Genomic DNA, 12,619 nt, shown 5'->3' with positions numbered 1-12,619 from the left:
AGTTATAACCACTTCTATGTCTATGCAGAAACATCAAACTTTGTCAGGCCACCACGGACATGCCCTTTAATGAAAACTCAAGATCTTCACAATTTAACATCTCTAAGGCCTCAAGATCAGACTGACCAAATATAATGTTGATTTAATTAAATGCAATCAATGCAAGGACTTCAGATAGATGCCAACTGTGAACCAGTATGCTACAAATTCCCTATTTTCTGATGATGATAAGAACATGTAATTCATGATGATAGCAAAATGTTATTATTGCTTCCTTTACATCCACCACTTCTGCTTAAATGTCATTGTTACCTATCTGAACAATTTTTGTATAATATATTTTTGTATAAAATCAATTTTTGTCATAACTAAGAATCAATAAGGAAGACGGTGCCCAGTTGGCACATGCATTCACAGTAACCATCTGCTAGTTTGGATTTTAAGTTTACAGAATTGAAAGGGTTACACTTTAAAATCAACACACAGACACATACACACAAAATATAAAATGTTGCCATCCAGTTTCATTTGTTAAAATTAACTATATCAGTTAACATGACCAATAAATAAATAACATTTATTAATGTTAATTAATATTAAGCTAAAAAAAAGTATTCATATAAAGTTTATGTACTGTGAATTAACATGAACATGAACACAGTTCATGTGGGTGTACAGCAATACACAATAAAGTGCTCTATAAACGCTTCATTCTTTCAAAATATCTTTAAAAATCAAGTTGAGTATTTTAACGGGGTGATATATATTTTTATATATATATAATATATATATATATATATATAACTGATCTTAAAATGATGGTTTTCAGATGTTTTGAAGAGATAACAGTAACGTTTGTTTTGTTGTCAAAGTTTGTCTTAATGTTTTATTATTATTATTTTATATTCAATAAATAACACTATGTAAATATTGTCTATCAATGAAGATAAATTGATCATGCTAAAAAGTTGTATTTTTTTAAATCTTTTGCTATGTGACTGAATAGGACAAGTTCATGGTACAGTTAAGTAAAAAATAAATAAAAAACAACAACTGCAAAATACGAACAATGAAAGACTTACTGACCCTTTATATTTTCTCAAAATATCAGACTCTCAAAGATCAGACATATTTATGTAATTACACTACATACAGTATGTGCATTTTTTGTTCAAAGATGGTCTGTAGAATGGCTCTCTACTCTGTCACCCTCTCTGCCTCTCACCCCTCCCCCCTGCAATAATGAGCTTCTCTGTGCCTGACTGAACGCACACACATACTGTAGAAACATTCACCAGAGTGACAGCAGGTTTCTGAGTTATCTTTTTAATTTTCTTTAATTCATTGAAGCTTGTATAAAATTTATATTTCCAGCACTTGCTCAGAATGATTAGATCTCTGTGTGAAAAAAGTTTTAAAGAGTTTGGATGCTGCACTTTAAAGATATAAAAAATTAGGGTTATGTTTTTTACTACATCTTTAAAAAATCACCACGTCAACACCGTTCGAGATATCCAAAATCCGCTCGCAATTTAACATCTTCAGAATCTTTTCTTCATGTTAAAAAAGTTTGGTGTGAACAGCTGGTTGTTCTTAGGAGTAGTGTGAATTTGTTTACTACCTGATTTTTCAAAAAATCCACATTCAAATCAAAATAGCCGGTTTTCTGTTGGTCTTAGCTAATGAGTTTGATTTAGAAAGTTGTCAAGATTGATGAGAACAATATAAGTACAGAGTCTGGTGACTGTAGGAAAAACTAACCCCCCAACTTTTGTCAAAAGATGGCGCTATAGAGTGCCTGCTCCACGCCCATTTATGACCTTTTGCCAGTGTCTAACTATCATTAATATTGATGTGTGTGTTGAGTTTCATGAAATTCTAAGCATGTTATCTGCCTCGAAAAGACAGGAATCTAATTTTAAAGTTTGACATGTTGCCATGGCAACAGCATTCGATTTATCATCGACCCCTTTACATATTCTTATCGGCCGTGTTTTGACATGATTTTGATGAAGTTTAAAGAAAATCGAGTAAAATTAAGAGGCTGATTTCAAAGCATTTTGAAAATGACACGCTTCCTGCTGCCAGTTGGTGGCGCTATAACTTTGACTCATAATAGTCACATTTATGGAATTGGCATCATACAACGAACAATCTGGTGAAGTTTCATTAGAATCAGGCAATGTGTGCAACAGTTATTAGACACTTCCTGTTTCTCATTTCTCGCCATAACTTTGTCGCCTTGCCACGGCCAAACCGTTCGAGATATCAAAAATCCCCTCGCAATTTAGCGTCCCCAATGTCTTGGGATCATGCTGGCCGAGTTTGGTGACAATCCTATGGAAATCCTGGGAGGAGTACGTTAAATTCCAGAGCATGCGCTTTTTACACAGCCCTAAATATCTCACTTCCTGTTGCGTGGAGCCTATGACATAGAGTACAAAAGTTGTTCAGCTCAATGAGTTCTATATGTGTACCGAGTTTCATATGTGTACGTTCAAGTATGTGTGCTATATGGCCCTCAAAATTCCAGGGGGCGCCGTAGAGTCCCCTTGCCACGCCCCGGTACCAGCCTCTGTGACGTCCTGATGGCCGCAGATTCCGACGTGTGTGCAAATTTTCAAGAGTTTTTGGTAACACTTTATAATAACGTTCAGTTGTAAGTCTTTTATAAGTGACTAGTTAATGATGAAATAATCATTTACAAAACATTCACAAATGATTATTAAGTGATATGCTAACAATTTGTGTATGTTTTGTTAATTAATTTACAAGTCATTTACAAGTTAATTTACAAGTAAATAGTTAATGATGAACTAATTATTTACAAAACATGACTATGTGTTTATAAATTATGAATAAGTGATATGTTAATTTTATTGTAAGTACTATGCTAACGATTTACCCATCTATCGTAAATTAACTGAAAAATGGCATATCATGAAATAATCAAACAGATCCTTAGTAAATGGTTAAAAATGACTAGTTAACCCCTTAACGGTCACCCCCATTTTTTTAAGTTTATCCAAACTTAAATTGTAATTCATGAACACTTTGGATCTAAGGTAGGTCTTTCTTTTTAAAGAAAACAATCAGCAGATTACTGCAGAAGCGGAATAAAAAAAAAGTATTAACAAATTACAGAAGTTTAAATTTACTGTAAAGAGGGTACACTGTACACATCTTTACCCTCACTAGTCAGCCCTTACGTTGCAGTACACACTACAAAGTATTCAAAAGCTGTTGATGAATAAATAATGAATAAATCATTTACAAATCTTTCTGCATCCCCTAATCTAAAGTGTAAACTACTCATCAGTTGTAAATGTTTTACAAACCTGCCGGTTACAGGTTGTGTGGGCATCCGGTGGGTATACACACTGGGTGAAAGACCTTTGAAAAATGAGTAAAACATTTACAACTGATGAATTGTTTACACTTTAGATTAGGGGATGCAGAAAGATTTGTAAATGATTTATTCATGATGCGATCTTCAATGAAGGATAAACATTTGAATGATTGATATTTTAATTATTTTTAAGTGACAAATAATATATTAACTAGTAATGTATTAACCACTCACTAAGGATCTGTTTGATTATTTCATGATATGCTATTTTTTAAGATAAGTTACGACAGATTTGTAAATTGTTAGCCTATTACTTAATAATCATTTGTGAACGTATAGTCATGTTTTGTAAATGATTAGTTCATCATTAACTAATTACTTGTAAATAACTTGTAAATGAATTAGCAAAACACACACAAATTGTTAGCATATCACTTATTAAACATTTATGAATGTTTTGCAAATCATTATTTTATCATTAACTAACCACTTATAAATGACTTACAACTGAATGTTATTATAAAGTGTTACCGACTTTTGTCATCTGTAAGTGTGCGTGCATGTTTACAAAGACATGGCATTGTCAAGCTGGGACAATTTTTGAATAATGACCAATGGGAATCAGTGGAAACCCTGAAAGAAGTAACAGGTTTAAAGTCCTCACGGTTGACTGAAAAGATGGTGGAAGAAATTGTCAGTGCATTACCAAGTGGCTATAGGAAAAATATTGGAAAAGGATTTCAATCAGACATGAGAGGTGAACTGGACTTTCTAAAAATAAGAGTTGCTGCTGTCATCAATGAGAGACAAGAGGATGAATCAGCAGTTTCAATTTTATCTTTTGATACTCCATAGCTGGACTTGTTTGAAACTACATCAAAGAAAGCCATTCATAATGCTACAGTTAAAGTTTTGCATCAAGATTTGCTCACAAGAAAAAAGATCTCAAGGTGGTGTAGTGAATTTTACAGGAGACTCAACTCATTTTAACTTGGCCCACCCAGGGACGCCAATTTATGTAGTGAGTTCTGCTTTCGCCCACTAGGAAGGCGAAATAGTGTAGTGATGGGTACTCGCGTCACAGATGACGTAATGATTCTTGGATCACATGTCACTTAATGTGTGGTAATGAGTACATCACATAAGAAAGATTGGTGGGATATCTAGCTTGTAGAACCTCTCACTGTATTATCAACACAAGGAAGACACAAGTGTAATAAAATAAATTTTATTAACAAATGATAGACAAGAGTAATCAACTATTAAATGAATACAATAAATGCAAAAGGAATAAAGTGCATAAGATGCATAAAATATGATTCAGTTGGGTGTTACTATGTCATAGCTATGTTATCTTATGGAAAGATAAACTGTTGCTACTCTCAAAAAAACAAATAAGGTAAAGAACCTTATTTTGCATCAAACAAATAAATGAGCTATTATTTGTTATCAACTGCAATCAGCTATACAATATCTAATGTAAATTAGAAAAATCATATACTGATAGTACACAACAATGCCCAGGTCTCTGGAAGAGGATTGGAAGTGATATTTACGTTCTCTGTGGTTGATTGAGCAGTCCGGTAGCGGTGAATTCTTCCACTGGTTGTGCTGGGAGCAGTCAGTGGGAAAAGGAGCAGGAATCCGTTTCGACAGCCTTGAGCATGAAGCGCTGTAGGATGCTGTTCTCCTGGAGCACCAAAGGGTCCTAAGATCTGGAACACGCAGATGTGGCCCTGGTGTAGGTGCTGAAGGCCCTTAGCTTGGAACACGCAAGCAAAGGTACCTGAAGTGAAGGTTTGCTTGCTGGAGCTCAACCTTGTTGCAAATGTCTGTTGGTCTTCTGCCTCTCTCGGCTAGAGACTCAGAACTTGGTCAATCCGCTTTGTCTCTCTCTGATGGAGACTTAGGACGTGCTGCATCTGTGGTTGCCTCGCTGGACGAAGACTCTGAACGTGGAAAATATCTCTTTCCTCACAGACAGAACGTGGTCGTATCTGCTGCTGCCTCACAGCTGGAGACTTGGAGTGTGGAGCATCTGTTAGTGTCTCACCCTGCTGGGCCTCAGACTCAATACTTAGTGTAGCTGTTTTGTCTTTCCCCGATGGGACTCAGACTCAGTACGTTGTTAGTGCTCTGTTAGTGTCTCACCCTGCCGGGCCTCAGACTCAGAACTTAGTTGCTCTGTTAGTGTCCCTTCCCCTACGGGACTCAGACTCAGAACTTAGTTGCTCTGTTAGTGTCTCTTCCTTCACAGGCTGCAGACTCAGAACTTTGTTGCTCTGTTAGTGTCTCTTCCTTCACAGGCCGCAGACTCAGAACTTAGTTGCTCTGTTAGTGTCCCTTCCCCTACGGGACTCAGACTCAGAACGAAGTTTGATCTGTTAACGTCTTACCCTGCCGGGCCTCAGACTCAGAACTTTGTGTCTTTTGGAGAGGTACCTTTATAACTTTTCGATGAGGAGGAGATTGCAATTTGGTGCTTCTCCATTTCCATGCTGTGATTGGCTGGTTCCATCAGAGCGGGGGACATGGGGTAGCCCACCCTTCTTTCCTCTAGTGGAAGTAATTTGCATAGTCCAAACACAAAGTTAAAAAAAAGGTGTCAATAATGTTTTACTGGTGCATTTCTCATTTTCCAAAACACAATCAGAAAACATTTGGTCATGTAATGAACACATTAAGTCCAAACATGATGGGAAAAGATTGAACTGTCATGCATGCATTCATTTGTCCATTAACAGCTGAGTTTGTGTAAGATGTTGCACTACACATCGCTGTCAGTGAGAATACTTATTTCTCTGAATAAGTATAAGATGTGTGTGTTATGGTTCGCATCAGTTCAAGGTTTGAAAACATAGTTATGAATGGATTTGGATGGATCTTTGTGATCTCTCTTTGTTTCCCCCACTGCGTGCTGCGTCTGGAGATCCTAAGGAATTTTTATGGCCACCACAGGCCAAACCTTAGGAAACAGTATCAAGGTGGGTGAAGGGCAGAAACTGCGTCTTGACCAATAGGAAGTTCTGTTCTTCCTGGGTTTTTGTCCCAAAGGTCTCTTCTTGCCCTCTAAGAGGTGTCTGGCAGTTGTCCTGGCATCCTTATCTGATGGCGTTGGACAGTTTGCTTATGTTAGTCCACCAAGATCCAATCAAAATGTAGCAAACCTTTGTCCACTATTGTGGCCAGGGAGGGGCCCTTGCCATAAACAGGCCCTGGAATGCGTGGTCCACTACAGTGGCCAGGTTTGTTGACACCAGACTTTATTGTGAGAGACAGGTGGAGAGCCCTGTATAAACCTTCAGTAGAGAAGCGAACAGCAGATTTACAATGGAGGGTTATTCATGGGGCAATAGCTACGGACAAACATGTGTAGGTTTTGTGGAATAGAAGAGAATTTAGAATTTAGAATTTATTTTTAAAATGTAAAAGATTAGAAGGTCTCTTTAATGCTCTTGAGAGATTGTTTCAAGCCTTTGGTAAAGAATTCTCGGAGCAAGTTTTTATAGGGAGTGTGAAATATAAGTTTTCAGAAAGAAGAAAGATGTGTCTGTTAAATTACCTAATATGAACTGCAAAACTGGCAATATGGAAAACCAGGAAAAATCAAGGGTTACAGTTTAGTAGTAATAATGCTGAAGTGATGTTCATGAATTTAGTAGCTGGTAGACTAAAAATAGAATTTGCATATTATAGTCTTGTAAATAATGAGATGGTTTTCAAGGATTTGTGGTGTGTTAATGATGTTCTATGTATTGTTCATGATGGACATTTGGGTTTGAATTTTTTTTAAATTTTATATTTATTATGTGAGTTGTTAATGTGAGGATTGTTATAAAATGGTTGGCAAAATAAAGTTGTGTCTGTGTCAAACTCTCTCTCTCTCTCTCTCTCTCTCTCTCTCTCTCTCTCTCTCTCTCTCTCTCTCTGTGTGCGAATGTGCTGAGTGAGTGGGCGGAGCCTTGAGTGAGAGCGTTTGGTGTGTGCGTCAGGTACAAGTGTTCTACCTCTTCTATCTTTTCTATCTTTTTTAACATTTTTTGGGGTGGTTTTAATTCATTTGTTTTGTGAGTTTAGTGGGAATTAGTTGGGCAGTGCACGGAGGGATTTAATATACCAGGGCGTCTGCTCCCAGGTTTGAACTGGGAGCATGGCTGCCTCAGGTAGCGGGAGTTTTGATTTCCTGATGCGGCGTCATGGTGTAGAAGTGTAGAAGTGTAGAAGAATGCAGCTTGGCTGTAGGAGAAGTGATTGGGCCGGAAAATATCTTGTCCGTGTCCCGCATGAACAGTGCTATTGTTGTCTTTGTGAAAACAGTTGAGCTAGCGAACCAGATTGTAGAAAGTGGGGTAGTGGTTAACGGCATTTTTACTTATGTACTCCCTCTTTCCACTCCTTCGAAAAAAGTGGCGTTATCCAACGTGCCACCGTTTATTTCGAATGAGGTTCTCACTAGAATACTGTCTCGCTATGGTAAACTAGTTTCTCCTATTAAGATGATTCCAATTGGGTGCAAGTCCCCGCTTTTGAAACATGTTGTGTCTTTTAGGCGCTATGTCTACATGATTTTACAGGACGAATTGGATCTGTCTCGTAACTTTCGCCATGACCAGTTTAATTATGTAATTTTTGCTACAACAAATAGCATTAACCCTCCTGTTACCCTAAAATCCGCTAACACCTTTTTCCCATTGGGGTCAATTTGACCCCAAATTTAACCCCCTGGGGTCCAAACACGCGTATACGCGTTTTGTGGCAGTTTCCCAAAAGGAACTTCAATTACTCGGTCATTTCTGATTGTACAGATAAAAGCAGTACATCAATCGAATCTGTAAAGGGTCTACTTTTATTTGTATATACTCACAAAACCAAAAAAATATTGTGATTTTACAAAATAAAGAAAACAAAAAGGGTGTGCTGTCTGCCGCGTTGATCTCCGTGATCTTCATTCAGAAACGCGTCATTAAAATAGACTATAACTCAGCCAATACACAACACAGAGACATGAGCAATATGTCTAGAGAAAGCTTGATATCTATACTTTCAAATAAAGTAATGTTTATTGAAATCAAATATTCTGTGATAAAGTAATCCGTATGAAACCAACACGATGTCCAGTCTCTCTTGTCTGCTTCATTAGTTTTAATTAGATCACGCCCAAGAGCGATTCCAGTCTTTCATATTCAAATCGTCCACGTGAGGGCGCCGCGCCAAAAGTAGACGCCCACATCACGGTAAACAAAGGAGAAAGCAGTTTCTTTTCTTTCAAGTTAGTCCTTTCTGGAAGAAGATGGGCTGTCAGGAATAAAACTTACTTCAGAAGATGAACATTATATGAGACACAACGTGAACCAGCAGATGAGATATTTACACAAGTAAGTTTTTTTCTTTTATATTTGTAAGTTGTTACTGTGACAGAATGTGCACACATTTTACCAGTTAAGACTTTTTGCCAACTGTATTTCCTGACTACAGCAAGTGAAACATTATAAAGTATGTTTCATTTCACTGCATCTAAATGTCTCATGATGACAGGATGTTTCAACTTTGGTCGAAAAACGCGCTGGCGCATTTGAGGCACGCTTTTGTAATAACGCCGAAAAGAATGTAAAATTCTCCGTCAGTTTTGATCGTACAAATACAACCAATACATCATTCGAAACTGTAGAGGGTATATTTTTATTTGTATACACTGTGCTTTTATGAAAATAAGAAAACAGTCAGGGCACGCGCTCTGCCTTCACTGTCTGTTATATCTTTACACAGACACATAAATGAAACTAACGTGCATGAAACCTAAATCTAAGTGATTACGTGCCTCACAGACATAATGCATTTACTTGTAGAAAGCTTGAAATGTTTACTTTTACATAAACCAATTCAAATAAAAAACTACTATTCTCTTTTTAAGTAATCTGTATGAAAGGTAGAAGATGTATGGTTTCTCCTGTATCACTTCATTACAAACCTTACACCTGTATTTATCTCACACTGTTTTATTTGCACCTAACTGTTATACGCCTATGCTATACACTACCAGTCAAAGGTACTTTTTTAAAGAAAAATAATTATCTAATTTTGTGAAATAGGTTTACTATGTAAAAAAAACTGCTCACTTAAAAAAAAAAAAAAAACTTTTAATAATAAAAAGTTTGGCTGGTAGTGTATGTGTTTTCTCCATGTTAGCTCTGTCTTTGTCAGATCATTGTGTTGCTCACATCTACTTGTTTTCTTTGCAGTTTCTGCTGTTCCCCGTTTTCCTGTGTTCAAGTTTCCTGCAAGTGATTTGGATATTGCACCCTCGACATCTTGACTTCTGTGTTTATTACTTTTGTTCCTAATAAAAAGTTTAACTGCACTCACAAGTGAAAGACAAGTTATTTTGTGTGATAGTTAAATATATTCAAAATACGCTTCAAACTAAATATATATGTATTTTGTCCTTTCATTTTTCCTTTATTCTTTCTGTTGTTTCCTCTCAGTCAACATCCGACTGAATGGCTCATTATGCGGCTCATTATGCAGGTCTTTGTCTTCTCAGGTGTAAATCACAGCATTATTCATGATCATTCACGCCTTCTCGCATACAGCCACTCTAAACAAAAAGTGTCTTCAAAAATTTAAATCTATATACTGTTTTGTGAAAACAAGTGAACTAGATGATTTTCACATCATTTGGTAGAAAAAAACCAAGCCTACCACATCCAATTCTCGAAAGTCCCGAGAATAAATATTCTGTATGTGTTAGATGACCTTATTTCAGTGACTTCAAAAATTTAGTTTTTCAAAATGCACGCATAAACATTGTTTTCTCAAAAACTTAAAAGTGTACATTCATGTTGCTTACATATTTTTGTAGTCCAATTTGTGCTAAATACAATGTATTTAGATTTAGGATATTAATATGTTTTTAACATACTGAAAAAAGCACAAATGTCAAGGCATGTCAAAACTTCTTCAGGGCCCCAAAACACCCCCGGGCCCCAGAGGGTTAAAACCTCTAGAATATGATATTTTTTTTGCTAAAAAGTTAGTGTCAGGTAATTGATGTATTTGTTGACTACTTAACAACACTCTGAAACACACCCCCACTTTCACTGTCAAACACCTGTGACAAAATCTCACTGACAGAAAACCTTTGCGTAGAGGCCATTTTCGATTGAGAGAGCAATTCAATTGACAGTGGTTCTCGCAATACTACAGGTATGGTTGTGTTAGTTTTTTTTTTAATTTTTATTATACTTAACATATAAAATTATAGTGCATATTATAAAATCATAGCATGTTAAAACAAATGTGTGTAAATTTTTTATATTTCTTATGTTTTATACAGCTAAAAGAACCTGGGGTCAAATTGACCCCAAAGAACACCGATGTGACAAAATGTGTACAGGGCATTGAACAAATAATATCATGTTACTTTTATGTTTACCAAGTTTTCCCCATTAAATTAGGAAAAGTCATTCAATCTGAAGCAAAAAAAAAAAAAGTCAATTATATATGTACATACGTTAAACATTGAATGGGGTCAAATTGACCCCAAGGATAACAGGAGGGTTAAGTGCTTTGGTTGTGGTGGAACAGGGCATCTTGTTCCAGCTTGTCCAGGCAAACTGAATAAGGCAGATAATAGTCGTCCACCAGTTGATGGTGAGCGAAATATTGAGATAGGGAATGATGAAGGGAATGTTGATACTGTCGTTGCTGAAGTCGCACCTGAAACCAGCCGTGCGCAAAAATCCGTACCAACAGATGCTGGAAAAATTACAGAAGTGTCGCCGTCTGATAAGCCTGTTGAGAGGGTGAATGTTGTTGAAGTTAATGCGGAAAAGGATAAAGTATCCACGGCGGGTATTTCGTCGGCGGGTCAGACGAATGAGTCGCGAGACAGTGATGGTTCTGCTGCGGTTGCGGAGCAACCTCTAGTCGATATAGAACGAAACCAGTGTTCGATCATAGACTCGGAAGACTGTGCTTTTAAAACACCCCAAAAGAGAAGGCTAAAACAGCACCATATGAGCAAACAAGCCAAAAGAATGGAAAACTGTGAACTGAGCCAGAGTCAGACTGATACAGAAAGTGAAAGCGATTTTTCTGAGTGTAGCGTTACATGTAGCCTACCACAGAGTGGATTTTAGGGCCGGATTTACACTGTGGACGATATAAAGTCCTTTCTTAAAGTGACAAAAAATGCTAGGAAAGTTCGAGTTGAAGAGTATTTCCCTGATGTGTTGCAGTTCATAGAGAAAGCAAAGGCTTTTAGGAGTGATGGAGGTTTTACAAATCAGGAAGTGTATTGTCTAAAGAAAATTCTTGCCAAACTCAATGCCCAGTCAGGGTCAGATGTTAGTAATGACAATGTGTAAGCTTCACTTCTTTATGTCTTCTTTGTTTTGGTTGTGCCTGATCTGTTTTTTTTTTCTCATTTATGGGAGAAATTTTTGTTGCCTCTCTAAATGTAAATTGAGCCAGAGAGGTCAAGAAAAGATTTCAGTTATTTGAGATAATTAAGCAGAAGAAAATTGATGTTTTGTTTGCTCAAGAAACTCATAGTGACTTATTAAATGCTTCTGATTGGGCAAGATAATTTAATGGTTTATCTGTTTTAAGTCACTTAACCTCAACAAGTGGTGGGGTTGCCATTTTATTTTCTAAAAATTCTGTGCCCTGTTCTTACCAGGTACAAGAAATAATAAAAGGCAGACTTTATAGTTATAGCTCAATTTGAAAATCGTTCTCTGGTTTTATCTGTGTGTATGTCCCAACCAATGCACTGGAAAGAATGTTTTTTTTAGATACCTTGAGTAATGTTTTATGTAATTGTAATCCTGAGGATTTATTATTCCTAGGTGGGGATTTCAATTGCACTGAGCACTTCTTAGATCGGAATCATGTTGAGCCGCATATGCCTTCACAAATGCGTCTTATTCAATTATTGAAATCACATGAAATTGTTGATGTTTGGAGAAATTTTCATGGAACCCAAAGGCAATATACATGGGCTCATGCTTATGATAATTCAGTTTCTATAGCAAGATTGGATAGATTTTATGGATTTAAGCACCAACTTGCCAACTTGTTGGGAAAGCACAGATCAAACAGTTGTGTCCACAATATACTCACAACGTCACAAAGGACATAACCTTTTCGATAAAAGGAATTAGTAGAACTTCAAAGGGCTTGCTGACAGTTAAGGAAATTCGGCTTATTTTGAAAAATTTAATGTTAAGAAAACCTTTTTATCTGAATTATTAGATACGGTTACACAAG

The sequence above is a fragment of the Garra rufa genome, chromosome 11 (assembly GCF_049309525.1).
Source record: "Garra rufa chromosome 11, GarRuf1.0, whole genome shotgun sequence".
Classification (NCBI taxonomy): Eukaryota; Metazoa; Chordata; class Actinopteri; order Cypriniformes; family Cyprinidae; genus Garra; species Garra rufa.
This window is presented reverse-complemented; position numbering follows the sequence as displayed.